Source organism: Tamandua tetradactyla, chromosome 5 (genome assembly GCF_023851605.1).
Source record: "Tamandua tetradactyla isolate mTamTet1 chromosome 5, mTamTet1.pri, whole genome shotgun sequence".
Taxonomy (NCBI): Eukaryota; Metazoa; Chordata; class Mammalia; order Pilosa; family Myrmecophagidae; genus Tamandua; species Tamandua tetradactyla.
This window is the reverse complement of record NC_135331.1, coordinates 36,725,715-36,752,696: the sequence shown is the minus strand read 5'-3', so window position 1 is coordinate 36,752,696 and position 26,982 is coordinate 36,725,715. Positions and strand designations below refer to the sequence as shown.

The 26,982-nt window shown below is 49.0% G+C and overlaps 1 long non-coding RNA gene across 1 annotated transcript; it reads right to left on the bottom strand.

Moving 5' to 3' along the window:
• Nucleotides 1–17,109: 17,109 nt before the first annotated feature.
• On the bottom strand, nucleotides 17,110–26,083 carry LOC143682360 (uncharacterized). Its single transcript, XR_013175090.1, has 4 exons — nucleotides 25,931–26,083; nucleotides 25,741–25,818; nucleotides 18,243–18,278; nucleotides 17,110–17,766 (listed from the first exon to the last, which is right to left on the bottom strand). It is a non-coding gene; the product is annotated as an uncharacterized LOC143682360 (long non-coding RNA).
• Between the last annotated feature and the right edge of the window lie 899 nt (nucleotides 26,084–26,982).

Below are 26,982 nucleotides of genomic sequence, written 5' to 3'. Positions count from 1 at the left end.
CTCCAGCTCCAGTGGTGGCCATGCTGATTGCATGCTGCACTGGGGCTGGGCAGTGTTCTGGGATTGATTAGCCATGTCTGCCCTGGGCACTGGGTAAAGGAGCAATGGAATGCACGCAAGGACTGGACTAGTGGTTCCATGATCGAATTCCATTGACCTCTGGGCTTTCAGGATGAAATCTTCCATGCTTGAGTAATCTCATGAGGAAATATGAACTTGTTTATCAGTTGGAATCCACACATGGACAGCCTTGCCTCCCACTTGGGCCCTGGTGACCGCTATCTAGCCCTGTGTCCCTCCTGGACCCGTGCTTTCTCCTATGACCTCTTTCTGAGTCTTCTTAGGCCAAGCATTTTCTCCATTCCATGCAGGTGAGTTTCACAGCAGTCAGAACTGCAGAAAGCAATCGTCCTACCTAAACGTAACCTGCCCGTTTCTAACAGAAAGCAGAGGCCTGAACCAACCCCCCAAGTATTCCCAACCTGCCGAGCCTTCCCCCACCTCTCTGCTATTTTTCCAAGTGAAAAGGGAGGGAGGCCTTCGAGAAAACTGACCTCCCCTTCAGCGCATCCCAGACCATCACGGATTTGGCTCAACACCCCAAGCGGCAAACCAGCAGCACACGCTGCCACCAAAAAAAAAAAAAGAAAAGAAAAAAAAATATTTAACAAGGCATTAATAGATAAATAAAAATAACTTCCAGAAGAAACGACGAGGAGTCACGCAACAAAATGATTTCTTTCTGTACGCGTAAACTCATGAATAATCAAACCGCACAGTCCCAGACGAGTGAGGCACAGCTCTTGTCAACCCCATTCTGGATTCCTCCTGGAAGGTCACCTCAAACCTTTGCAACCCTGGATGGCTCTGCGGCCCCCCCCATGTCCTCCACCCCCACCCCTGCCCACTCCCTCCCACGACCCCACCTCCTCTTTAGAGGGGAAAAATTAATTCTCAGTGCTATGGAAACGTGCAGAAATTCTGAATGAAATGCTGGGGTGGGCGCTCGGGAATCATCAGGCAGGAAGAGGGGTTCAGTAAAATATTGAGGTGGGGGGGACGCCTCAGGCCATGGCTTTTGTGAGCTGAGGCAAGGCCCGTGCTTCCAGCTTCTTCAGTGTCACATTTTAACCTAGCAGCTGCTTCAAGAAGCGAGATGATCTCCCCTGCCTTTTTTCTTCTCCTTCCTCTAAAAAAAAAAAAAAAAAAAATTATTTTTTTATTTTCCCTCATGTGTTAAGGGAGGAAACAGTGACAGGGACAAGTGACAGCTCGCTAATTATTCCCTTACTGCCACTGCTGTTCTGGCTTTGGACGCATTGCTCATTTCTCCCCGTCTTCGCACTGAATAATGCATGGGTCCCTATCTGTATTCAAGTGGCACCTCCGGGGCCCGCCAGCCTAACTAGCTGATAACTGATTCAGTTTGTAAGCAGGGCCTCTGGGAGTTGCAAGGAAAAGTAGCCAAGAACAAATTTAACACTTCTTTCTCATTTCTTCAGAACATCAAGGAGAGGCAGGGTGGGAAGGGAGCGGGGCGTGCATGCTTGGCCCTTGGAGGACACTTGACCTCAAGTTGGGAGGCCCAGCTGTGGGGAAAGGGTGTGGTGATGAGGCTGATAACACTACCATCACCACTAATAACAGCAGTAGTAGTAATAGGAACGATAAAATAGTGCAGGCCAGCCGAGGGCATACTGGGTGCCTAGCATCATGCTTGGCACTTTCCATGCATTACCTCTTTTAATTGTCACAAGAACCTGTTGGTGGCCATGCACTGGCCCATACATCAGCTGGCTATTGCCGTACTAATGCCGCGTAACAAATGACCCCAACATTTCGGCAGTTGACAATAAAAAACATCTTTATCTTCCTTGTTCAGGGTTCTGCAGGAAGGTCAGTCTTGTGCTGATTCAGCCTTGGCTGCAGGCTACAAGTACGGTTTTGATCTGTTGTATGTATTTCACTTTGGGAGCGTGAGCACACGGCCAGCTGCTGCCGGCATCATGTCCGCTAATATCCCATTGGTCAAAGTGGGTGACATGGCCAAGTCCAGGGATAAGGGTGGGGAAGCAAGCTCTCCACTCACCATGAGCCCATGACAAGGGCATGGAAGCCTCATAAGCCATTGGGCAGCAAAGAGTTGGGTGCTTAGAAAGAGTCCCCTCTGGGGAAGCAGGACCTCCTACCCCACTGCCTCGAGCAACTAAACCTTTGCAGAGAAACTTACTCCCTTTGGTTGTCAGGTTGTACTCCTCATTAAATCATGCCAGAAGTCTACAAATCAAATGACAAAAATAATCAAAATAGCAAAGCCTTACCCAGTGCTTACAGTACCAAGTACTAATCCAAGTGCTTTGCGTATATCGAGTCAATGAGGTAAATGTTTTCTACAGCCTGTTTTAAGGATAAAGAGAGAGACACAGAGAGGTTAGCCAATTTGCCTGAGGTCATACAGCCGGTAAGGGGCAGAGTTAGGATTTGAACCTGGGCAGGCTGGCTCCAGTGAGTAGGCTCTGATCTACTATAGGTGCAACAGGATTAAAACGCAGAAGTTTGGAGTTTGAAATGTCAGACTGTGGTTGGCTTTGAGGAATATAATTGAGCAGGGTCAGGATGGTCCCTGGACTAGAGCACATCAGACCCTGAGTGTCGGGCCACAACTGAGAAAAGTGACCCTCACTTAGCCCTGTCCTGTGGGGAGAGGTTTGTGGCTCTCTCTTTGGATCAATCTGAAATATCAGGACTCTGTTCCCTGCCAGTGTGTGACATGTTTTGGAACCTCCCAGTGGAATGGGGGACCTTCTCCTAGCAGACCAAGTGGACCCAGGATTCTCTGGGACAACGCCTAGCTGTCCACTGCCAAACTGCCCCTCACCCTGCTTGGAAAGGTGACCACCACAAACCTACTTCCTCCTTCTTGACTAGATCTGGTGGTGACAGGCCCCAGCAGTGAAGCTAGCACTTGTTTTATGAAGGCGGACAAGGTTGGGTGCAAATGCACCTTTTTATTTATTTTTTGGCATGGGCAGGCTCCGGGAACCGAACTTGGGTCTCCGGCATAGCAGGTGAGAACTCTGCCCCTGAGCCACCATTGTACTGCCCCAAATCCCCCTATTTTGAGGTCAAAGAGCTCATAATTTGGTTCGCCTTTAAAATGAGAAAGTTACTCTTCAGATGAATACAGGGATGGGGGTCGAGTGGGTTCTGCAGAGCGTTGGGTTCACCGAGCCTCACGCTGCACTTGGCACATAGTAGGGGCTCAGGGACTGGTTACTGAATGAACGGACAAAGGAATGCACAAAGGCCCTTTACTGAGGCTCAGAGAAGTTCCACAACTTCACAAAGACCATCGCCCTTCTCTGGGCATCGACTGATTTATTCAGTGAGCACCTACTCTGTGGCCAGCTCTGTTACAGATGCTGGCCCTATGGTTCCAAGAGTCTCTAAGATAATGGCAGGTGCTGCGGGATAAAGCAGGGGAGGGGGATGATGGGGCACAATGCTTATAGCAGAAGCTTCTCATCGTCACCTGTGTCTGCTATGTGCTGGGCACTGGGCTAAGCCCCTTACACAAAGAGCTCCCCAACCCCGCTGGGAGGTGGGTTCCATCAGTACACCATCATACCCATTTCACAGGCCCTGAGAGCAGAAGTACCCTGCCAGGGTCACATGCAAGGAAATTACAGGACAGGGACCAGCACCCAGATCTCTCTGCTTGGTCTCAGAGCTGGGGTGGGTGTCGGGGGTGGTGGGGATGGTGGGTTCCCCTGGTGCCCCAGTGGCTGGCGGGTCAGGGACCTGGGTGCCCGCACAGCTGTCACCTGTCCGGTGTAGGTCCGTATCCAGCCGCCAGGCACTGTCTGCTGGGGCGACACAGGGCTCCTTGTCAGGAGCCGTATGTCAGGCAGCAGCGGGGGAGGCAGGCAGGCTGTTGGCAGGCGGCTTAAAATAGCAGCGCGTCCTCGCGGGCCGTGCGGGAGCTCCGTTCTCCGGGGCGGGGCCGAGAACACTCGGGGAGAAGATTCCTGAGCCCTGCAGCCGCCCCCTCGCTGGCACGCCCTCTGCAAGGAGCCGGAGAGATGGTGCTCCAGGACGAGGCTTCCAGTTGCTCCCCGCGTCCGGGGGATGAAAGGTAAACCCTGGAACTGCCTGGCGCTGCCCCTGCTCACCGCTATTGCCATCACAGTCCTTTCTCCCGTCACCCTGACAACTGCATATTCCCGGGCTTGCCTGGATGGTGTCCCTCTGTGCCTCTGTTTGGCCCATCTGGCTGCCAGACAGGCTCTCCCTTCCATCTTCTTTTCCACCTGGAAATTATATGGGATACAGCAGGGGCTCAATACATGTCAATTGGACCCATGTGTAAATTTTGAAATCTTACTTATCCTTATCGCTCAAGCGCAGCTCACTTGTCAGTACCTCTGGGGAGCCTTCTAGACTCCCTCAGGAGAAGGTCTCTCTCCTTCCTCCAAGGCATCATAGCCCTGGCACGGATGGGGATTGGAAAAATCCTCACTCTTTGTGGGTCCCTCCAGCCCCGCTGATGGTGAACCTCAGCACCCCCACTTCTCACTTTAAAACTTGCATCATCACCCTCAGAAGGGGAGAGGAGCGAGTCTCAGAGAGGACCAGCCTGCCACTCCTAGTAAGAGTGGCATTTACTCATGCAGGAATGGCAGATAGTTGGCACACGGGCCAGAGCTTGCCTAGCTGTGCACATGGCAGACATTACTAATTGATCAGAGCACGCTTTCTGTCTGAGCCCCGGAATTTCCAGCTTGCCATGAGCAATTGGCTAGAGTTGGTACCAAGATGATGTCTGAATAGGTTCTTGGTTCCAAGTGTCTTTAACTGTCAGCTCTAGATAAATGGCCTCCAGAAGTTTGTCTATACAGTTGCCTCTGCCATCAGATTGGGAAACTCTTGAGGGCAAGCCTATGCCATTTATTTAAGCATCTCCCCCTGTTGGAACAGAGCCTGGTATATCACATGCTGAAAATATCTGTCGAAGTTCAGAAATTTGGGAAGTGGGGAGAATATGTCAGGCTGTCATATACAGAAACATTCCACTATGGCCACTCCAAGACCAAGGAGCTCTCATGGACTGTGTGTCATGTGCCCCACCTGATGGTCTCCAGGTAGCAGAGCTCAGAGGACAGGAAACCCAAAACACAGGTACATTGAGATCATTCTCAAAATTTGGCCTGAGTTTGGGGAAGGTTTTGCTAGAAGACTCTGTTGGTTGGGTTTTGCAGTATGGTCAGGAGTTCAGTAAAAAAGATCACCATGACAAACTGCATGGAGATTCAGGGTCAAAGATAAAAGATGCTCAGTCTCAGGAAGAAAATGGTGAGTGGGAGAGGGGGCTGAGAAAAATGTCCTCATCTTTAAAATGGGGAAAATAAAAGCACCCACCCCACAGGGCTGTAGCAAGATAATGAATGGAAAGTCAAACCAGTGTTCTATAAAGAAGAGTCATTATTAATTTGATGACAGCATCGTAACACTCATTGGGGCCTCCTCACTGGTGGGAATGTTGCCTTCAGAGAAGGCTTAGCTCCAGCCTCTCTGTGATTCCCAACTCCTGGGACCTCCCACCTCTGAGAAAGGCACAGGAAGGGGGCCAAAGAGGCAGGCTTCCCAGAAGCAGAGTTTTTCTGACCCAACTCACATGGGCACCTGGCCAGGCTGGCACAGGTCTGAGGAGGGGGCCTCTTGGGGTCTTTGGTATTGCTGAGCCAGGCTGTGACTCTCCTGGCAGAGGGGTGGAAGGAGCCTGCTTTGGGGATGGTATTTTGTTACAGCCTCCCTCTGCAGCCCCATTTCACAGATAGGGAAACTGAGATCTGAGAAATAATAGAACTACCTGCTCTTCCAGAGTGACACCTGTCTGGATTTGAACCAGGATCTCTTGATTTCAGTGTCCATAGTTTTGGCACTGAACCAGCAGCCTGAGTGTCAAAGTGCCAGTATTTTCACTCATTTACAAACTTCTTTGAGTTCTACTGAGCATGTTCTGGAGGAGTTCACAGTAGTTGGGGGGTGGGGATAGGGTGTGACTGACATGACATTAAATTATTCCGGTGTCACATGAAGAGTATTTGGCCTGAGTTTGGGGAAGGCTCTGCAGGAAGGCTCTCTGGATTGGGTTTTGCAGTATGGGTAGGAGTTCAGTAAGTGGCTAAGAGGAGGAAGGGTATTCTAGGAAGTTAAGACCACATGAGCAAAAACAGGGCTCTATGGAAAAACGACTTAGCAGACTTTTGTGCCTGATCTTAGGGAGTGAGAAGTGGGAACTGCAGGAGAAGAGGCCATGAAGTGGTTGTAAAACCAGAGCCCAAGGTCTTTCCAGGCCAGACTGGGGCATTTGGACTTTTCCTTGTGGGCAGGGGGGTCATGAAGATGTGTTTCAGTTCAGCTGTTCATACCACTTTCCAAACAAGCCTCAGAGTAGAGTCTTTCTAGTTTCCTAATTTCCCATTATACCAACAAGATTGAAGGCTAACCCAGGATGGGGCAAAGACTAGCATGGAAGTTTCTGCACACATCATGCTACTCTCCTGCTCTCCCCCAGAAAACTACGCCTTTAATTCTACTCTAGGAACGAAAGCCACAGAGACACAGAAGCAGAGAATCGCACAGTTAAGACCTCTGCAAATTACAGACCCAGAGGCCTATCACATCATTCATTCCTTCATTGAGTCATTTGGTTAATAAACTTGAAAAGTACCCAGCAGATAGAGTATCAGTTAGTTATTGCTGCATAACAAACCACCCCAGCCTCAGCGACTTACATGAACGATAACCTCTTGATCTGTCATTCGCCTAGACTCCCTCTTGTATCTACAGGCCAGCCAGAGGCTCTGTTCTGACCTGGGCTCGTCTGGGTTCTGGAGTCCTGCTTCGTATACCTCTCAGTCTCCCCTCAGGACCGGTAGGGGAGCCCAGGGCTGCCCTTTATTTGTGGCGCTGCAGAGCGGAAACACTCAAGGCCTCTTGAGGTCTAAGCCCCAAACTGGTAACACTGTCACTTTTGCCTTTATCCCTCAAAGTGAGTCCCGTGGCTGCACCCACATTTCAGAGGCAGAGAAGAGACACCACCCCTTTAAGGAGAGGAACTCCAAAAAGGAAGGGGTGGGCGGATGGTCAACAGCACTGAATGCCACCACCCAGAAACCCTGCAGGACAAATATTTTGAAAGGTGTGCCCTGGGTTTGGCAACCGTCAGTCCCTGAGGCCCTGGGCAGGGGGGCAGTTTCCAATGGGGCAGAATCAGAGCCGGTTGCAAGGGGCTCGGGAGTGGGTGGGAGGTGATGGCGTGGCACAGAGAGTGTGGATGACTCTCAAGAAATTCAGCTGTGAGGACTCAGCAGATCCTTACAGATTATATCTGAAGGGGCTCCGGAAGGGCCGGCCGAAGCCACTGGTGAGCACGGTCCTGGGCCCAGGTCGGCACTGGGAGAAGCAGGGACACCCAAAGCACGGCCCGTCTTCATTTGGACTGGCAGGTCCCGGCTTGTCCAGAGGATGGTGGAGCTGGGTCCAGTTTGTCCCCGCTAGGGGTCCACCCCTGACCCCCGGTCCACCCCGCTTGGAGACCCAGCCCCTGGGAACACCCCTCCAAGGCCTGCCCAACTTGCTGCAAGAGCCAGCGGGCGAGCTCCCCCTCTTTCCTTAACCCCCTTGGGGAGAAGGAAGCAGATAGCAGAACCATGCTATTTACAAGCTTTCAAATGGGTTATTGAATCATAAACTGAAATCACACGCTGTAACCAAATCAGCAAGGACCAGATTCAATAAAGTGAAAAGGGAGGGGAGGGGGATACAAATCCCACCCAGAAGCTTGTTAAAGCTTCCCTCTACCTCTTCTGCCCCCGGTTTTTTAACGTCTCATTGTTTCTGGTGAATAAACCCAGCCGTGTCTGGTCTGATGCCGCTGCTATTAATTCCATATGTGGTTTATGAGTGGAGGAAAGGGCCATCATTACATGCAGTTGGAACCTGAAAAGAACTCAATGGGCCCTTCATCTCTGCCTTGCTGGAGTGGCTGGGCTGAGGTTTGGTTGCCGGCCGCCGCCCAGGCCTTCGCTGAATTGTGAAGGGATCGCAAATTCTGGTAAATGAAAAGTTTCAGGGTGGGAGGTATGCATTGGTCATTTTCTAGTATCCATCAGCTCTCCATTTATGAGTTCTCTGCTCTAAAGGAGGCCCCAGGGGACATCCAATGACTTCCACTGGGGCCATCTGTACGTGCACTGGACTTTACAGTTTATAAAGCACCTTTGCATATGTTGGCTGAATGACAAGACTGAGGCAGAATGTATAACACCAACAGAATATTTGGCTGTGTGAAGGAGGCACCCTAGAACATTAGCTCTTGATGATATTATCCTTATTGTCTGTTAATTATGTGCCTGCTAAGTGTCAGATGCTAAATGTGTTAACTCTAATTCTTATAAAAAGCCTGCAAACTTGGAATTATTGTGTTTGTGTTAGAGACCAAGATTCTAAGACTCACGCTTGTCCAGAGGTATCTGCTAGGGAGAGCCGATCTGGGAATGATCCTCAAGGATGCAGAGTTCCAAAGGTAAGTTATCTGCACACAGTACCCGAGAGGTGGTCAAGGCACCTTGAATTTTACTGTTTTCCAGGTGAGAAAACTGAGTCTCAGAGAGGTTTGGTGACCTACCCAAGGCCACACAGCACATCAGTGTAGATCTCACGGAGATATTGTTTTTTTTCTCTGACCTAAATTCACAGACTCTCATCACTTAAACAGTCACATTAGTGCTGGAAGTTTCCTTGGACTTGGGCAAGCCGACTATCTCACGTCACATATGGATAAACTGAGGCTCAGAGCTGGTTCCTTGTCCAAGGTCATTTGGCCAGGAAGTAGTCAAAACTCAGATTTGAATCTATGGCTCTCTTTCTCCAGAGCTCACATTCCTGCCCTGGCAATTCCAGTTCCAATTCTGGAAAAGCAAGTGGTTCAAGAACCTCTTTGGCCATGCCTGCCAAAGCCAGCTGAACCTTGATGGAGGCTGATTATACCATTTTCCAGCTCCAAACTCGATTCCCTGGTCTAGAATCACCTGCCTGTAACTTTGTCCTTAAGGTTCAGATCAGAGACATGAGTGAGAAGCTCGGGGCCTGGGTTCAAATTCCAGCTCTACTAACTTCCATCTGAACCTGTGGGCAAGTTACTTCCTTCTGAAAACCTCAGTTCTCTCATCATCTAGATGCCTGCGGTAGTCTCTTTAAGACACTTCCCTTTTGCCTTCTAGATCCATCCACTGGGCACCCAGCAGCAAAAGTGAACTTTCACCACCTACTTATACCACATCTTACTGCCAAAATCCTTTCCACACTTCTTCCCTGCCCCAGGCTGTGAAGTCATCTTTCCAGCGGGGGACTGGCCACTCTGGGCACCCCCATCCCCACCTGGCCCCATGTACCCCTTTCCCATTCTCCCTGGCTCTTGCCACACTGCTTTTTTTTGTGATTTGTGGTCACCTTGCTGGGTCTACCACAGGACCTTTGCACTCACTGGTCCCATTGCTTAGAAAGTTCTCTGCCCTCCTCCCCATAGTCAGATATCAGCCTGTTACCATCTTTTCAGGGAAGACTTCCTGGATGTCTCCAGATGAGGTTGAGTCCTCCTAATATATTAGCTCTCAGGGTTCCCCTTTCGTCCCTTTCACAGCCTTTATCCTGGTTCCCGGTTTAAACTTACTTGGAGATTTTGTTGTAGATTTGCCTCCATCCATGGACTGCAGATCAGATAAAGGCCAGGAAGCCATTCTATCCACTCTGCCCTACCCAGCCCCCGGTGCCTGAGAAGATGCTCACAAACAATCAAGGAATGAATGAATCTGTTTTCCAGGTCTGGGAAACGGGTGGGGAGTGGGGCGATGGTGGCATGGAGAGAGTCAGATCAAGGCTCATTTATACCCTGCTCTGATCTCCATTGTGCCAACTCTGAGATGGGCTCCTATCCCTTGATACCTCTCAAGCCTCTACTGGAGGCTCAAAAACCATCTGGAGGGTGGGCCACAGTGGCCCAGCAGGCAGAGTTCTCACCTGCCATGCAGGAGACCTGAGTTCGATTTCCAGGGCCTGCCCATGCAAAAGAAAAAAAAAAAAAAACAACCACTGAAGAGGAGAGAGATGCTACCAGCTCTGGAAGGAATGAGAGCCGAGGGCGAGCATGGGGTGGGGCCACGGGCATCAAGGTAACTGGGCACCCCTCTCCCCCACCACCACACTGGTGCTTGGTTTGCTGACTGCAGGGAAACAGAGCTTGGAACCTAAGCCCCGGGAGTGGTGAGAGAACGTGCCCACTGTTCAGACCTGGAGGAAGAGACCGAACCTGCCCGCTGCCCCCCTCCCCACACTGGTCACAGTATGCAAACCCAGCGGGGGGCGTTGAGGCTTCTCCTCAACTTCCCAGTGAAACTGATGGATTGTGTTCACCCTCCAGATGGGCCCCCCAGATCCCGCAAGAGATCTGGGCTCTCCCAGTGGGTCTCCCCGCATATCTGATTTTCATATGCGCTAGTGAAAACTCTTTCCTAATCAGATATTTAAATAAACAGCATTATTGTGTATCTGTAGTTGTTGTTACTCATCCAGCAGTGACTTCCTGAGTGCCTGTTGTGTGCAGACACTGGGCTGGCCCTGGGGGACCCAGCAGTGACAGACAGAGGAGGTCTGGAGGAGAAGCTGCCAGGAAATAAAGAAACACCTGTTTGCCAGGTGGTGAAGGTGGGCAAAGGGGGAGCAGAGGGCTCTGTGGGAGCAGTCCCCCCTTCTGTGGGGCTAGGGTGGGAAGCTGCAGACACCTCCCTAGAGAAGTGATGTATCAGCCAAAGCCTAATGCATTAGAAGAAGGCAGTAACACTGCGATGCCATATGTGAGCAGGGCTTTAAGATCAGACCCGGGCTCAAATCCTGGCACTGCCATTTAGTAGCTTTGTGACCTTGGGTGAGTCACTTGACCTCTCTGAGCCTCAACTTCCTCATCCGTAAGAACACCTATCTCCTCATATTGATGTGAAGCTTATGTAGATCGGACAGTGGCACAGAGAGGGTTCTGCAGGCAGTTATGCATGTTGTCTGCTGCCCAAGGGCACCTAGTGCAGGTACTTGACTTGCCATCAGAATCCAGTGAGCAGCATCTGCTCACAGGGGCCTCTTTGTCCCATCCATACAGAGGCACACAGCTGCTAGTGGTGGCCCCCAGCCCCAAACAACACAGGCTGATCCTCGCTTGGCAAATGAGGGCTGATGAAGCACAGAGAGGCTGATTAAAAATCGAAGGTCACACCGTGGCACTGGGACCCCTTTGGGTGTGCAGAACTGGTCTCCAGGCCCGAAACACAGAGCGAGGTGTGTAGCCAAGAGCCTGGGAGGCAGGCAGAGGAGGAACCCAGGTCTCCCCCTCTCGCACTGAGAAGAGGAAATTGAAACGAAAAAGAAAAAACCGCTGTCTGGTTCCCGTTTAGACTCCACCTCAGGGAGGTGGCCTGAGCGCGGCCGCTGATACAGGCATCTGTGTTGACTGTACCCACCCCCACCCTCTCCCTGACTTCTTCCTTCCATCCTGGGGATCGTTTTCCAGACAGCCCAGACCCAGCCCACCAGACTATTTAGTCTGGGTTTGGTGACCCCGTCTGGGTGCCGGCAGGACGCGCTCAGGTTTCTCGGCCTCCCCGGTGCAATCCTTGCAGCCCCTACCTCCTGGGCCTTGCCCGGCTTCTTACACAAACACGTACCTTCAGGCCAAAGACTTTCCTGGCACACTTGTTTTCAGCCCTGCCATGGGCCTCCAGAAGGGAACTGCCCTACAACACGGCCTTCTGTCCAGCATTCTGGGGGCCCCTGATGGTCACTCTTGAACTCCCAAACTTAGTTGATTTACTTTCCCATCACCTCTCCCCAGCTTTCTTCTGTCCCCAACTACTAGATATACAAGTTCATTAAAAGAAAAAAACATATAAATTCACAATATTTGTCCATCAGCTAATATGTGCTAGACCATCTATTTGTTCTTGGAGAAACTGAGGCCCGAGAGAGGGAAAGGAATTGGCCCAAGCCCACAAGGTGGGGAGTCGCAAAGCCGGGGATCGAACTCAGGTCTTTTGATTCCCTGTATCATCTCAACTTTGATGCAATTCAGGCTTTGTCTGTATCTGCTCCCTCATACCACCCCCGTTCTGTTCTGGATTCTGGGCTGGACCCTATCTTTAACAATTCTTTTTGAAACTCCAGCACCTCCTGAATCCCTATGAAATTGGGTATCCAATTCACAGAATAGAACTACCCCATTTATTAAGCACTCACCATGCTAAGTTCTTTATGCTCAATTCTCTTGGGTTGAGGGAAGTACTATGTGTCCACTCCATTGGACAGATGAAGAAACTGAGGTTCATAGTGACTTAGTATTTCTTAGTATTTATCAAGCATAGAGTTTTCTGAATGTGAAATGTTGACATAGCCCGCAAGCAAAGGAGCCTAAATTCCAGCCCAGGAGCATACATTTTCTTACCATGGTATCCACTTCTGAGTTACTGCTTGCAAGTGGGAATGGAGGCTGGGAATTCCAGGGTCTTTTAGGGAAGCTGGGAATTCCAGGGTCTTTTCTTTATTTCTGTAATATTTTCCTGACCATGAACATGCTTGGTTTTTATGATATCAAAAACAGAAAACATAAGCACAATAACAACAACACAAGCAACATAATTCATCTTGGTTGGTGCCCATTTCATTTTCGTTTAAATATATTACATGTAACCTAATTCCCTGTGAGCTTCTCCTCAACACACACGCCAGGACGTACTGCTATTGACAGTTTGGTGTATATTCTTGAGATCCTCTAACTCCCCTTCCCCCCCATCAAATGCTCATATATATGCACGCAGAGGTATAATTTTATGGGGCTTTCTAAAGCCATACATATTTGTAACATTTGATTTTTAAAAATCAATAGGAAACGTATTGCTTTTGCGACAGGGAAGAGAATAAAGATATTAAAAATTAAATCAAATTTAAAAACATCCCTGGGTTAGACATTACGAAGTTGCAAAGATGAAGTTCTATTCCAGAAAGTTCCGCACCAGCGAAGACAGATTCCCGGCGGAGATGCTCAGATCCCGATGGCTGGCCCTTGGACTTGGCTAGGGGGGCTGGGATGGGGGAGGAAAGGAGAGATGCTTCTGATTCCCGTCCCCCACCCCCTCTGTGCCTCCCCCAGCCTGTAAGCACTGCGCGCAATTTGCCGACTCAGCAAAACAGGCCCTCCCGCTCGCTCCCTGTTGGTATTGGAAGGTGATTGTCTACTAGCCAATTAATTTTGCTTTAATTGCTCAGGCTCTAAAATGCAGACCCGGACAGCTAAACTGGAGGGGGCGGCAGCTGGGGGAGGGGAGTTTACCCTGGCAGATGCTGCTCTAGCAGCTCCGGGGAGATAAGTCAGGGGGTCTGAGGAAAGTGCGGTTGTCCAAAGGGCCCTCTGGTTGTTCTGGAGGTGAAGGTGAGGGATGGCTGGACCTTTGGGGTTTGGCCCAGAAAGCTGGCCAAGACGTGGCTCCCATCAGGCGCTAAAGGGAATTTTAGAAAGGGGTGTGGCAGGATCTAGTAATCGTCCACACCCCATTTCATGGCATTTGTCACGGCCTGACATGATGAGGGTTGTTTCCCTAAGGTGGGCTGCCTCTCGCACCTAAAGTCAGCTCCCGGAGGGCGGGGCCTTGTATTGCTCAGGGTGTATCTGAGCCTGGCCCAGTGAACGGCACGTGGCAGCGGCTCAGTAAATCCGGGTGTGATTTCATGAACAAGACTCTGCCCTTCCGGAGTGGTCCTCCTGCCTGCAACCCCTCAAGACGCCTCCGGAGAATCGCAAAAGACAGATGGGGAAACTGAGGCCGGGAGAAGGAACTTCATTTGTTGAGGCCAGTGCCTGGATCAAACTGCTTTTTTTTTTTTGCCTCTGCTTCACGCACATCATCCTTTTCCAAACTGCCCTCACTCAGCGATGCTGGAGCCGTGTGACATTTCACCTGCCGTACGGGACAAGCCCAGGGACGCTCATCTGTGCTACTTTCCTTGGAAAGCCTCCTGCGTTAGACCCCTCCTGGGCCGGCCCAGCCTCCCTCCGCTGCGCTGCCAGGCTGGCTGCACACAGAGTTCCTGCTCCCTTGGCCCCGGCCTGGGGGGCGACACCAACCGGATCTCCCGGGGAAACTGGGGCACCGGCCCTCGAGAGGTAAAGTGTATGCATGTGACCTCTGACCTTCCGGTGGGGGCGGGGCTTTATCAGGGTTTGCTGTCGCCAGGCCGGGGAGGCTGAGGGATGTGCACGGAGGGCGCCGAGGAAGGGGAGTCGGGGGACCCAAGCAGCAAAGGGGAGGAAGAGCGGAGCGGGGGACACAAAGAGGACAGGAAGCGCGGGAGGAAACACCGCGAAGGAAAAACAAAGAAGAGGAAGAAATCAGGGGTGAGAAAAAACTACGCAGGGCTGGAAACAAAGCCAAGGAGGAAACAAAGGAGAAGAAAAGATGCAGGCGGGGGACGCGGCAGCGGCACAAACGCGCAGAGAAGGCGCGGAGGCCTCCAGGTTGCGATTCGCGCGCCCTAAGGTGGGGTGGGGGGGTCCGAGCCAAGCAGCGCGAGCCCCGCCGGGCGCTCCTCCCGCACCCAGCACCGGTCCCCACCGGCTCCCAGGAGCCTCTGCGCCACGCCGCGGGGCTCCTCGCTGCCTCCCCGGCTGGGCCTGCTCTGATTGGCCAGTCTCCCAGGGCAGGGAGGCGGGCCACGCCCACCCATCTTTTGGCGCCCTGGGGACCTGGGGGCTTCCTGAAGTGTTCTGAGCCACCCCGAGTTCTCCCTCCCCCTCCTTCCCCACAACCTGGAAAGCTGTCCAAGTGGAACAGCCTGCAGCTATTACAATAAACACCTCAGCCGCAACCTGTCTCTCATTTGCATATTAGCAGCCTTAATTCTGATGAAATATGCAAATGTATGCAAAATGAAATTCATCTCATAATGACACAAGGCGATTAAACAATTTTTATGCTTAAATATTCTGTTTAATGAAATCAAACAGACCCGCGCGCATGTGACAAATTCTCCACAGCACGGAGAAATTAGTGGGAATAAAAAAATAAAACAAGAAAAAAAGAAGTCCTAACCATCAGCCACCCCCCCCCACGCCCCGTCAGCCCCCAGTACGACCCAGATCTGCTTTCACCTTTTCGATGAGAAGGAAGGGGAGAAAAAGGGTGTGTTTTTTGATCACCAAGTGAACTGAAAATCATATTACTGAAAACTGCTAAAATAAGTTAGAAGCAATATGCCTTTGTTTCCAGCTTCTGCGAGGAACCCCCAAGACCTACCCCATGACGCCACAATATGGCCTGGAAGGTATTTATCCTCCACATCAACGGCAGGACGGGAGGCTGGTTCTGCCACGACCTCGGGACTGGGGAAATGGAGTGAGGAGCCCTCTGGGCACCCACCGCCAGGGAGACTGGTGGGCTGATGCCCCTCATTTCTGGTTTTGCTCAACCGGGCAGAAAATGTTCTTGTGTGTTGGCCACTGGAGATGGCTTGAGGGCATGTGTGCTCTTTTCCTTACTCAGGTGAAATCTGTTCTGCTATATACCTGGAGGGAGAAAAAGCGTAGGAGCAGGAAGGCTCAACAAAGAGAAGAAAGAGGAGAAGGAGGGGGAAGGGGATTGGGTAGCAGGGAACGAAAGCGATGAAGAGAAAGAGATATGAGGGGATAGAATGAAGAGAAGTGGGAATGCAGATAAAAGGAGTGGACAGAGTTGGAGGGAAAAGGGTGAAGAAGAAAGAATAAATAATGACAAACATCTTGGAATCATAGCTGTGTGCTTTCTACATGTGATTTTGGCGAATCCTCCTATGAAGTAGGTACAATGTTGTTATAACCACCTGGATGAGCGAGGAGGAAGCCAAGGTTCAGGGAGGTCAAGTAAATTGTCCAAAGTTGCCCTGCAGAGGTGAGGGGAGGATTTGGGGTCTGAATACAGACAGTGATCTTGGGATCAACCCAAACCCATAGTCACAACGCTACAAGGAGAGGCAAGAAAGAAGAAATGCTGGAGCCTTCTCTGCGAAGCTTGGGGGGTATGGAGGCAGAAGTAGAGAGAGGGAAGCTAACCTACAAATTCAGCTTAGAAACTTTTTCTGGGGTATTCGGGTGGGTCACTAGGTGCTAATTTGCATATGGCCCCATAAGGCTTCTGGGAAAAATCAATTTGGAGGCTGAATGGGGACCTGACGCATTCTGAGTAAGTGTTCAATGGCATGATCTCCTCTGACCTCCTCGTTTAAGTTCTCCCCTTCATGCAATTTTAGTGTTGAATTGTCTGAGATCATCTCCCAAATAAAATGTGGCTTCCTGGAGAACAGGTACCTGCCTGGTTCAACCCTAAGTGTCATGCTCTATGTCTTTAACAAGCATGTGGTTTTCTGTGACACACTCAGCAAGTTGGTTATTCTTCCAGGTTCTGAAAAGTGGGGCATTGGGAGGTGTTGGCAATGGTGTTGAAAGGGAGGGGCAATAACACTATTGTTTGGTGAGTGTCTGGTCCTGCTGCATCGTATCACTCAGTCCTGTGAAGGGAGAGCACCTTTATTCCTGTGCAATAGGTGGGGAGATGTAGGCTCAGAGGAGGTAACTGATGCGTGCAAGGCTACATGCTGGCTATAGAAAGAAGGACCTCATTTTTCACCCTGGTCTCATCGTGCTTCCTAAGTTGATGGACTTTGAGGCAAGGCTATCCCATTAGAAAAACAGAAGAGATCTTTATAATCAATATTTCAGTGATAAAAAGAAATCATTCAAGAGCTATCAGCTTCATCACCCTGCTTTTGAAAACTCAAGGTACAGAGAATATGCCATTTTCCTGGAAGTGGGAGAGTGGGATGGGCCCTTCCCATCTGCTTGATGGGGTAGGGTGAGGTGGGGGAATCATATGATACTTGAACATAATAAAGAGAGCTGTTATCTTGGATCCTTCAGCTGAGGGCCATTGTAATAAGAGCTCAGGAACTCACAGGAGTCTGTTTCTGTGTCTGGTGACGAATAAGGCAGCATAGTACAATGGTTGACATTTTAGCATGGAATCATGAGAATATTTACAAGTCAAAATTCATTCATTCGTTCAACAAATATTTATCTGTATGAAGATCTTGGGAAGCAGAACTAAATAGGACATATCTACCACCGTCAAGAATATCAGTGCAGTTGGGGAGACATAGTGTGAAATTACAACAATAATTGTAAAGGGCTCAAATCCAGCAGAGAAATGGGGAATGTGTATCTTCACTTTGGAATGTCAGGAAAGGCAGCCCAGGGGGTATGGGAACTAGTCTCCAAATACAAGTTGCAACTTGCCTGAAAGGAAAAAAGACTTCCAAATAGAGGAAACAGCCTGGACAATGGCATGGAGATATGAGCTACAGGGTGTGTTTGGGAGGTACATGGTTAAAAACGGGTGCTGGGCAAAGCCCTGGGGAAGAGTGGTAGGAAATGAAACTGGAAAGAAAAGAAGACCTGAAGTCAAGTCTGCATACTTACCCTTGCTCTGCCACTGAATAATGATGTTACCTTGGGCCAATCACTTCAACTCCCAGAGCCTCAGTTTCTTCAGCTTTGTAAACAAGGAAGGATAAACCCCTGGGCTTCTGTGAGGATCACACATGCCTGGGATTGCTGCACCATTGGATGCTCTCGCCCTGTGTAATTGAACTGCTCAGATTCTAATTAGGAGATTATCATTAGAGACAACAACAGTGAGGAGAAAATTATCCCCTGTTTGGGCATCCAGATGTCACTTACATTTCTATGTATCAAAAGTAAATGGTGGGGGCGGGCCGCAGTGGCTCAGCGGGCAAAGTGCTTGCCTGCTATGCCGGAGGACCTCGGTTCGATTCCCGGCCCCAGCCCATGTAACAAAAACGGAGAAACAGAATACAATAAAACAACAAAATGTTTAAAGATGTTTCCCTTTCTTCCTTCCTTCCTTCCTTCTATCCTTCCTTCCTTCTCTCTGTCTTTCCTTTAAAAAAAAAAAAAAAAAAAAAAGTAAATGGTGGGTGGGCCATGGTGGCTCAGCAGGCAGAGTTCCCGCCTGCCATGCCGGAGACCCAGGTTCAGTTTCTGGTGCCTGCCCATGCCAAAAAAATTTTTAAAAGCAAATGGTAGTTCTCACCTGCCATGATGGAGACTTGGGTTTGGTTCCTGGTGCCTGTCCATGCCAAAAGAAAAAAAAAAAACCAAATAACATTTGCTTGCCCAGATCATGTTGGAAAGGCAGTGACTGTGCCCTCAGTCTGTACCCATCCCCACTCACTTCCCTACAATTTCTTCTTTGATTCCCAGAAATCACATTCTTCCTGTTTTCTCCTAGCAGCATCTGAGGGTATGGGAAGTTGAACCGGGCACAACTGGCAGAGGCTATCACCTCCAGGGAACAGCACTGGGTTCTGGAGTGGATGAATGGACTCACTAGCATCCTTTTTCCCTCTTCTAGGCTGTAGTGTGTTTTCCATCCATTTGGATGTGGTGGGGGTTTTGATGGGCCTTCCCGGAGAATCTCTGAGCTCACCATGTTTTTCCCCATAGGAGTGTTTTTCTCCCTTAGTGGAGACCTTTGGGATACAAATGAGATGAGACAAAGTCCCTCTCCAAGGGGCTTATAATTCAGGGTTGCAGATCTCCAGTTCTGAGGTATTAAAGGATGACTTTGGCTTTTTTCCTTATACTTTTCAAAGTCTGTCCTCCCTCATTCTCTTTCTCCCTCTCTCCCTTCTTCCCCCCTTCCTTTTTGTTTTCTTATGCAATTGGAAAGTGTCAATTCTACAAAAAACAATAAGGCTATTTCCAAAGACAATATAAATCTCCCCTACACACAGGGACATTTTTGCCCAACTCTCCTCCTGCCAGGGAGGGGCCGTCAGGATGGTTGGCTCCATGGCTGGGAAACATCCAAGAGGAATGTCCGCCTCTCACTTCTGAACCTTGGTTCTTAACCAGTTGTTCTCAACCCCTCCCATCCGCTCAGGTTCCTCTTTGAACTTTGTGCTTTTGAAGTGACCACACAACCGAACCAATTGTTCGGAACATCCATCGTCCCTCTCTCCTGCCCCCAGCCAAGCAGGGAAGAGCCTGTTCTCCCTGAAAGAGGTTCAAGGAGATTTGGACTGATTTCCGCTTTCATTGGAGCCCACCCCATGCTTTCATCCAGGGCCTTTTGCTTTAGGTTAGCTGGGAGTCAATGTTTCCTCTGGAATTCACCCAAAAAAAAAAAATTAAGACTAAAATCCCCACAAACCCCAAACTCCCAACCACCACAACGTTTCTGCTTTTCCAAGGCAAGGGTGAGCAGAGAAATTCGATCCCTGTACTTCGTGGGGCCCAACTAACTCCGTATGTATTGTCAGCTAGGAGGGCTGGATTCCAGGAGGGGTATCCCGCCAGCAAGGAGAGCTTAATGATTTGTGCAGATCCCGGCATTCCAGCCCAAGGTCAGAAACGCTGAGCCTTGATTCTGGGGGATTGAAAACCCCCACCCCAACCCCTGGGTGTTTCTTGTATTCTTTTTTCTGTTACATAGTACCTCCTTTCCTCTGTAGATATCTAAGAAGCATGAGAAAGCCCAGGGTTGAGATAATCACTTTCCAAGGTCTTAATTAATTTAGTGTCATTGGTTGATTAGCAAGAGGTGTCATTCAGTCCATCAGAGACTCACAAGTTGCCAAAGCTGGAAAGGTCCACAAGGTTATCAGACTTAAGCTGTTTCAGTCCACAGAAGAGAAAGATCCATCCAAGAAGGAAAAGGGAGTGACTCAGAGTCAACCTAGGAGATGGGGCCCCTCTGGGATTTGAGATTGGGTCTTTTGCCATCTTGGCTCTAATCCACTCTTTCTTTTCCTTTCCTTTTGATTGTTTTCCTTTCCTTTCTTTTCCATTTCATTCATGTGTCATCTCACTGTCCTCCTATTCAATATACTCCAGTCAAACACCACTTCTTTCTTTTATGCAAACTCATCTCCACCCCAGGATCTTTGCTCTCGCTGCTTCTTCTTTAAGGAACGCTGTTCCCCTCCAGTCTTACATGGTTGCCTCCTTTGTGTTACTCAAGTCTTAGCTTGACTGTCATCTCTTCAGAAAGACCTTCTTCAGTTACATTTATGCAGCAGCAAGACCTATGGAGACCACCCATACATTTTTTTCCTCCTGGTGTGCATACCTTTGTGCAATTCTCACTTTTGGGTGGGATCTGTGACTTGTTTCCAACCTATAGAATAGGGCAAGGAAGGGTAATGGAATGTTTCCCTCGGGATTCATTTATCCTACATAGCAAAGGGATTTTGAAACTGTCATTAAGGTTTCACATCAGTTGTCTTTGGGTTCTTCAAAAGGGAGATTATCCTAGATGGGCCTGACTTAAATGGGCCCTTTAAAAGGAAGCTTGGGCCCTCCTTGAGGTGAGAACCTCTTCCTGCTGACTTGGTGAAGTAAACCCCATGTTGAAGAAGCCCATGTGGAAGGGACTGCTGGCAGCCTGTAGAGCCAGAGGGCAGTCTCCAGCTGCTATTCAGTGGAAAGTTGGGACCCTTAGTCATATAGGCACAAGGGAAGGAATTCTTAATAATTGGAAGAAGCTGGAAGGCGACTGTTCCCCGGTTGAGCCTCCAGATGAGAACGAAGCCCAGTCTACACTTTGATTGTAAAGACCTTAAGCCGAGGGCCCAGTTAAGTCACACCAGGAATCCTGACCTACAGAGACTGTTTTATAAGTGCATGTTGCTTTAAGCTGCTAAATTTGCGATAATCTGTCATGCAGAGTAGGTAATAATTAAGATCTAAAACAAGACTTCCTCAACCTTTACTGACTTCCACATCGCCTTTTATTGTTTTAGTCATAATACCTGACACTCTCTGAAAGTATCTTATCTAAATATCTCTGCCTCCCCCATTACCCTTTGAACTCTGTGAGGGCAAGTGCCTTGTCTTTCTTGTTTGTCTCTGCATTCCTGACGCCTGGCAAACAGTAGGTACTCAATAAATTTTTAAATGAATACATGATGGTGTAAAAATGTGCCTCAGGAACAGTAAAAGAAAATATTAATAAATTCAATTCAGTTTAAAAAGTCTGCATAGCAAAATCTATGGCAAAAAAGTCAAACTTGGGAAAATACCTGCAATTTATATTGCAAAAAGGTTTATTTTTTATTCTTTAAGGAAGTAACACAAACCAGTGATAAAATTCCTGGAACAAGTAAAAAGATGTTCAGCCTCACCTATACGAAGAGAAATGCAAATTAAAACTACAGCGAGATTCCTGTTTTAACCTTTATATAGGCAAAGACCAACCGTGTGGTGACACTTCGTGGGTGAGGGTGACAGAAGCAGAGACGTGGCCATCTGGAGAAGCAAAGTGCCATGAATGTGATAGCACCAGCTCAGACAAGGAATGAAGAGTGTGGGACAGGCTCAAAGATTCTTCCTACCTCACAGTGCCAGCTCCTGCCTCAGTTTCCCTCATCCCACCTGCCTTTCTGACCCACCCTTCCTCTTGCATTGTTTCAATTCTCACCACCCAGCAGCCAACTGAAGTGGACAAATGCTGGACGTCAGGGTCCCTGCCCAAGGTGGTTCCAACGCACCACTCCTTAGGGTTGGAGAAGGAGGAATATAGATTTGTATAGCTGAGAAATTAGGTCTTCCACCAGGAGAAGACAGAGAATTCCTCCAATGGGGGAGGGAGGGCATTCCAGTTGGAAACATGGAGTACCAAATTGGGGGTCAAGGCCTGGGTTCTAATGGTGACTGTGCAACTAATCAGCAGTGCACATGACCAGTGGACAAAATGGTCAGCCTCACGGAGCCTCAGTTTCCCATGAAACGGGGTTTTCAGACTTGGGGTTCCCCAAGGCCCCTTCCAGCTGGGACGGTTCCGTGATTATCTGGAGAGCATTTGGAGTTCATCCTGGGCCCCTTGATTTCAGATGAATGTAGTCAAGTTGGAACCAGGCCAGCAGAAGCTGGCTGTCATGATGAAGAGGAATGGGGAGGTTGGCTTGGAGGAAGATTAAAGGCACTGAGACCTCTCAGCTTGGCCAGGCTGCACTGAAGGAGGGCGCTGACAAGTGGATGGGAAAGGGAGGCAGGAGACGTGACTCTGGCTGGGAGGGTGGGGCAACCTCTGTGAGTGAGGTGGGGTATCAGGAGGACCAAATACCAGGAGGAAACACCTACGCTGATCCAGGCACATACTGCTAGCTATTAAATAACTTGGTAAATTCAATGGGCTGTGATGAGCATCAGCCCCTCAGCAGCTACCACCGTCACCTCTTGCCTGGACCATGGCCTCTTAATGGCCTCCGTGTCCACCCATATCCCTTCAGTCTTGGAAACACCCTTTTCAAAACCATGCAAAGGATATAACTGCTATGTTCAAAACTGCCCGCTGGCTCCTGTCCCATTTAGAGAAAGAACCCCAGTCCTTTCATGGCCACCGGCCTGATCTGCCCGTCTCCTCTCTGACCTCATCCTCTGCTCCTCTCCCTCTCCTCGATGCCAGTGAACCACCACAGGCCCTTTGCATGGCCTGCACCCTCTGCCTGGCTTGCTTTTTCTCCAAATGATCCCATGCCTAGTCCCCTCTTCTCTTTGGCTCTTTACTCAGATGTCAACTGACCACCCGGTCATGATTCCATATCCCTTCACATTCCCTGTCCCCTTTGTATCTGCTTTATTTCCCCCAAAGCACTTACCTTCACTTAACTTACTATAGTTTATTTTATCTTATTGGTGCCTTTCACTCTTATTTGTATATAAGCCCCACAAAAGCTGTTTTGTTCCCTCCCTTATCACAAGTGCCTAGAAAGGTAACCAGCACTTAAAGACTCAAAAAATATTTATTGGATGCTCATTGCATGTTACCTACTGCTGATGAGCCGTTACCTCCAGCCAGGCACTGTGCTAAGTGTTTCTTTTTTCTTCATACTATGCGTTTTTGATATAGTTTTCTTTTTCTTTTTTTTTTTTTTTTTTCATGGGTAGGTGAGAACTCTACCTGCTGAGCCACTGTGGCCCACCCAATATAGTTTTTTTTTTAACTCTCACTACTACTATTTCCACCATCCTATTTTACAGATGGGGAAACTGAGGGCTAGAGAGGTAAGGTCTGGGGATGTGCCCAGGGCCACATGGTGGATAACTCATGCCACTGGGTTTGGAACCCAGGACCAAGTCTGGTCCTGCCCTAGAAGGACGGGTTCTGCTGCCTCTTTCAAAATTCTACTTAATCAACAGCCCTTTCAGATTGTTGATCTCATCAATACTCAAAAACTGTGTGAGATGGGATTATCATCCCCATTGTACAGAGGGGAAAAGTGAAGACCCCAGAGAATTGCTTCTCGATGGTCACATAGCAAGCAGGGGACCTGGGCCTCAAGCCCCAAGGTCTTTTTTTTTTTTTTTTTAACATGATTTATTGTGAAATATAACATCTTTACAAAAAGCAATAAATTTCAAAGTACGTTGTAACAAATGGTTATAGAACAGATATCAGAGTTTGGCATGGGTTACAGTCCCACTATGATAGGTTTTTCCTTCTAACTGCTCCAAGACACTGGAGACTAAAAGAAATATCAATATAACGATTCAGCAGTTATATTCATTTGTTAAACCCTATCTTCTCTGTTAAAATTCTTCCTTCTCCTTTGATCTTTCTCCCAATCTTTAAGGGTATTTGGGCTATGCCCATTCTAACTTTTTCATGTTGGGAAGGGGTGTTTATAATTTGGGATAGGGAGACAGAACTTGTTGCTGTTCTTGGACAGGCTGGCTCCACTGGGTTTCAGGACTCATCTGGCTCAGGATCCCATCCGAAGGTTGCAGGTTTCTAGAAAGTAATCTTAGTGCATGAAACTTTTGTAGAATCTCAGATAGAGCCCTAGGTGTTCTTTAGGGTCAACAGGAATGGTTTTGGTTGCAGTTTGGCAAACGGTGGTAATTAGCAATATCTACCAGTAGCTTGTGTAAGAGCAGCCTCCAGAATAACTTCTCGACCCTATTTGAACCTCTCTTAGCCGCTGATACCTTATTTTGTTACATTTCTTTTCTCCCTTTCGGTCAGGAAGGTGTTGCTGATCCCATGGTATCAGGGCCAGGCTTATCCCTGGGTGTCATGTCCCACGTTGCCAGGGGGAGACTTTCACCCTTGGATGTCATATCCTATGTAAGGGGAAGGTAAAGATTTTCCTTGCATACTTGAATCTGATGTCTTTGATTCCCAATCTGGACACACTGTCCACTTTTCTGCCTGCCCCGGAGAATGTGCAGGGCACAGATATGCCTGGAATAAGCCTGTCCTGCTCCTTAGCCCCATAGCTCCCTTGGGAGTCACCCTGTTTGGAGAAGTAGAGGCAGAGGGACTCAGGTGGTGTGGGCCTCCGAATGGAGGCTGTAGATTGATTCTGAACTGGTGGGAACTGAGCCACTGCCCAGTCCTTTCCATCACAACCTCTGTCCTTGGCCATACATCAGTCACCTTTCCACTCTGTGTACTTGTTGCCTAGGGCCTCTACCCTGATGCCACACGTGAATGTTGACCAGGATCCCTGCCTCTTGAGATGCCTTGGCAAGTTCTGAGACAATGAGCTGGGACGGCGATCCCAAGACTGGGATGCTGGAGGGCATTTCTGGGACCCATAGAGACTCCAGCCACTCCCCTCCCCAGACTTTCCCTTGGAGTTTTCATTAAAGAGGCATCTCTGGAGTTATCCATCCTGTATCCAGGCTGTGAATTGCACAATCCCATGTCTGCATTGCTCGCCAGCTTGTGTTTCTCTGGCAACTGGCACATAGAAGGTGTCCAACTCATGTTTGTTGAGTGAATATTAGATCAAAGAGACTCAAACTCAAAGCGGTAATAATATTGCTTACAGAGCACTTCCTATTTTCCAGCATGAAAGCACTTGTTGGTACTAACTTGATGTCGTTTTTACAACAATACTGTGAGTTCAGGGCAATAACTGTTTCCATTTTACTGATGAGGACACTGAGGCACAGAGAGGTTAAATAACATGTCCAAGACCACACAACCAGGAAGTGGGGGCCTGGGTCGGAACCCAGGCTCAGAACCTGGTCTTTGCTTTCACCCACTGACCCCTCCCCTTCCTGATACTACCGGACCCCCCTTCTTCCCTACCCTTGAGCATCTTTACCTGGGAGCAGCGCTCACCACTCGGCACACACACGGGATGTCCCCAGAACACAAACCCTGACAGAGCCTGAAGCTGCCTGTTGGAGTCTCCACCAGCAGCTGTGAATGGAGTGCCTGATTCTCCCATTTCATCACACAGTCATATCCTTTGTGGGAAAAGGCCATCCGACAAATGAATAACTAAATGCAATGTCAGTTTTATATCTATGTAAGATGTTGTACATAAAGAAATTCACAAATCAGGGAAACAGCCCTCATCCTTATTTTTGCTCTGTAAAATGTGATCCCAGCAAGCATGCCTCCTTCTCTCCAGGGCTATTATTGGCTTCTTTCAGGACCGAAGGAGTCAGCTGCGTGTGGAGTGACACATCGATTAAGGATATGTTGTTATGTGCCCTGCCTTGTGTCATGTACTTTGCTACCTCACCTTCTTCGGTCCTCATGGTTACATTTGAAAACTCACTCAACAAACCTCTGTGCTCCTCTTTGTGCCAGGCGCTGTGCCAGATGGTCAACTTTCTGGGAGTTCTCCGTTTTAGAGACTGGGAACCTAGGGCAGGAAGAAGTGGGCATATCATCTAGTGGACAGAGCTAGAGGGTGGCTGAACTGAATTCAAGCCCAGGTCTGAGTGACTCCCAAATCCAGGCTTTTCTCCACTTACCTAAATCTTGTCATTTGAGGTCAGAACAGGTTGATTTCTTTCTTGGTATCAGGCTGCTCTGAGTCCTGAAATAATGTTAAAGAGATGGGTCAGCTAATTTCAAAACCTGATTTCACTTCCTGAACATAGAAGAGGACATTTCCCAGCATCCTTATGGCTGTGAGGAGGTCACATGACTTCTGTTGGCCAATGGCATGTGAGAGGAAGTGATGCGTCACTTCCTGTTGAGGCATTTAAGAGCGAGGTGCTTCTGCCAGCTCTGTCTTCCAACACCCCCGTTAAAGATGCTGGAGTCGCAGCAAGGAAGGGCATCAGTTTCTCATGCCACCACTTAGAGGAGGGTTCCCTGACCTACGTCAGACTGTGATGTTAGAAATCAACATCAGTTGTGCTAAGCTATTAGGATTTATTTATGTCTGTATTTATTTAATAGCAATTGTGCTTGCCTCCCTTGATTAATAAAAAGAAAATCTCCAAGAGGCGTCATGGTCTGAGAAGGAATGTTGGCTTGTCGCTGAGGCCTCTCTGTTGGGTTTTGGACCTTCAGACTCTTGCCCATTTATTCATCTACCCATCTGTGCTGCTTATTTTTCTTTCAAGCCTTTCTCTACCCCTCTCTGCATTGATCTGTGGTCCCAAGAGGCTCACCTTTGGGGCTGCATGATATAAACTTCCTTACCCGCTGGCTACTTCCTTACACTGGCTTGGTCAGTGGAAGGTGCCAGCAGATAAGAAAGTGAGGAGAGTGAGAGTGAGGTAGTTATTGCCTTCTTCCCTCCTGGCCGCTCACTGAGGCCATGCTTTTTCACCCACAGCCACAGATGCTGTCAGACTGTGGCCCAGGTTCTGGAAACGCATCTCCCTCCCTCTCTCCTTCAAGGCCAAGGATGCTGTCATGGTCAAATTCATGTGTCAACTTGGCCAGCTGGTGGTGCCCGGTTGTCTGGTCAGGCAAGCGCTGGCCTGTCTGTTGCTATGAGGACATTTCATGGACTTAAATCATGACCGCATTGGCTGTATCCATAACCAATTGCCTTATTGTCTTCTGCAAT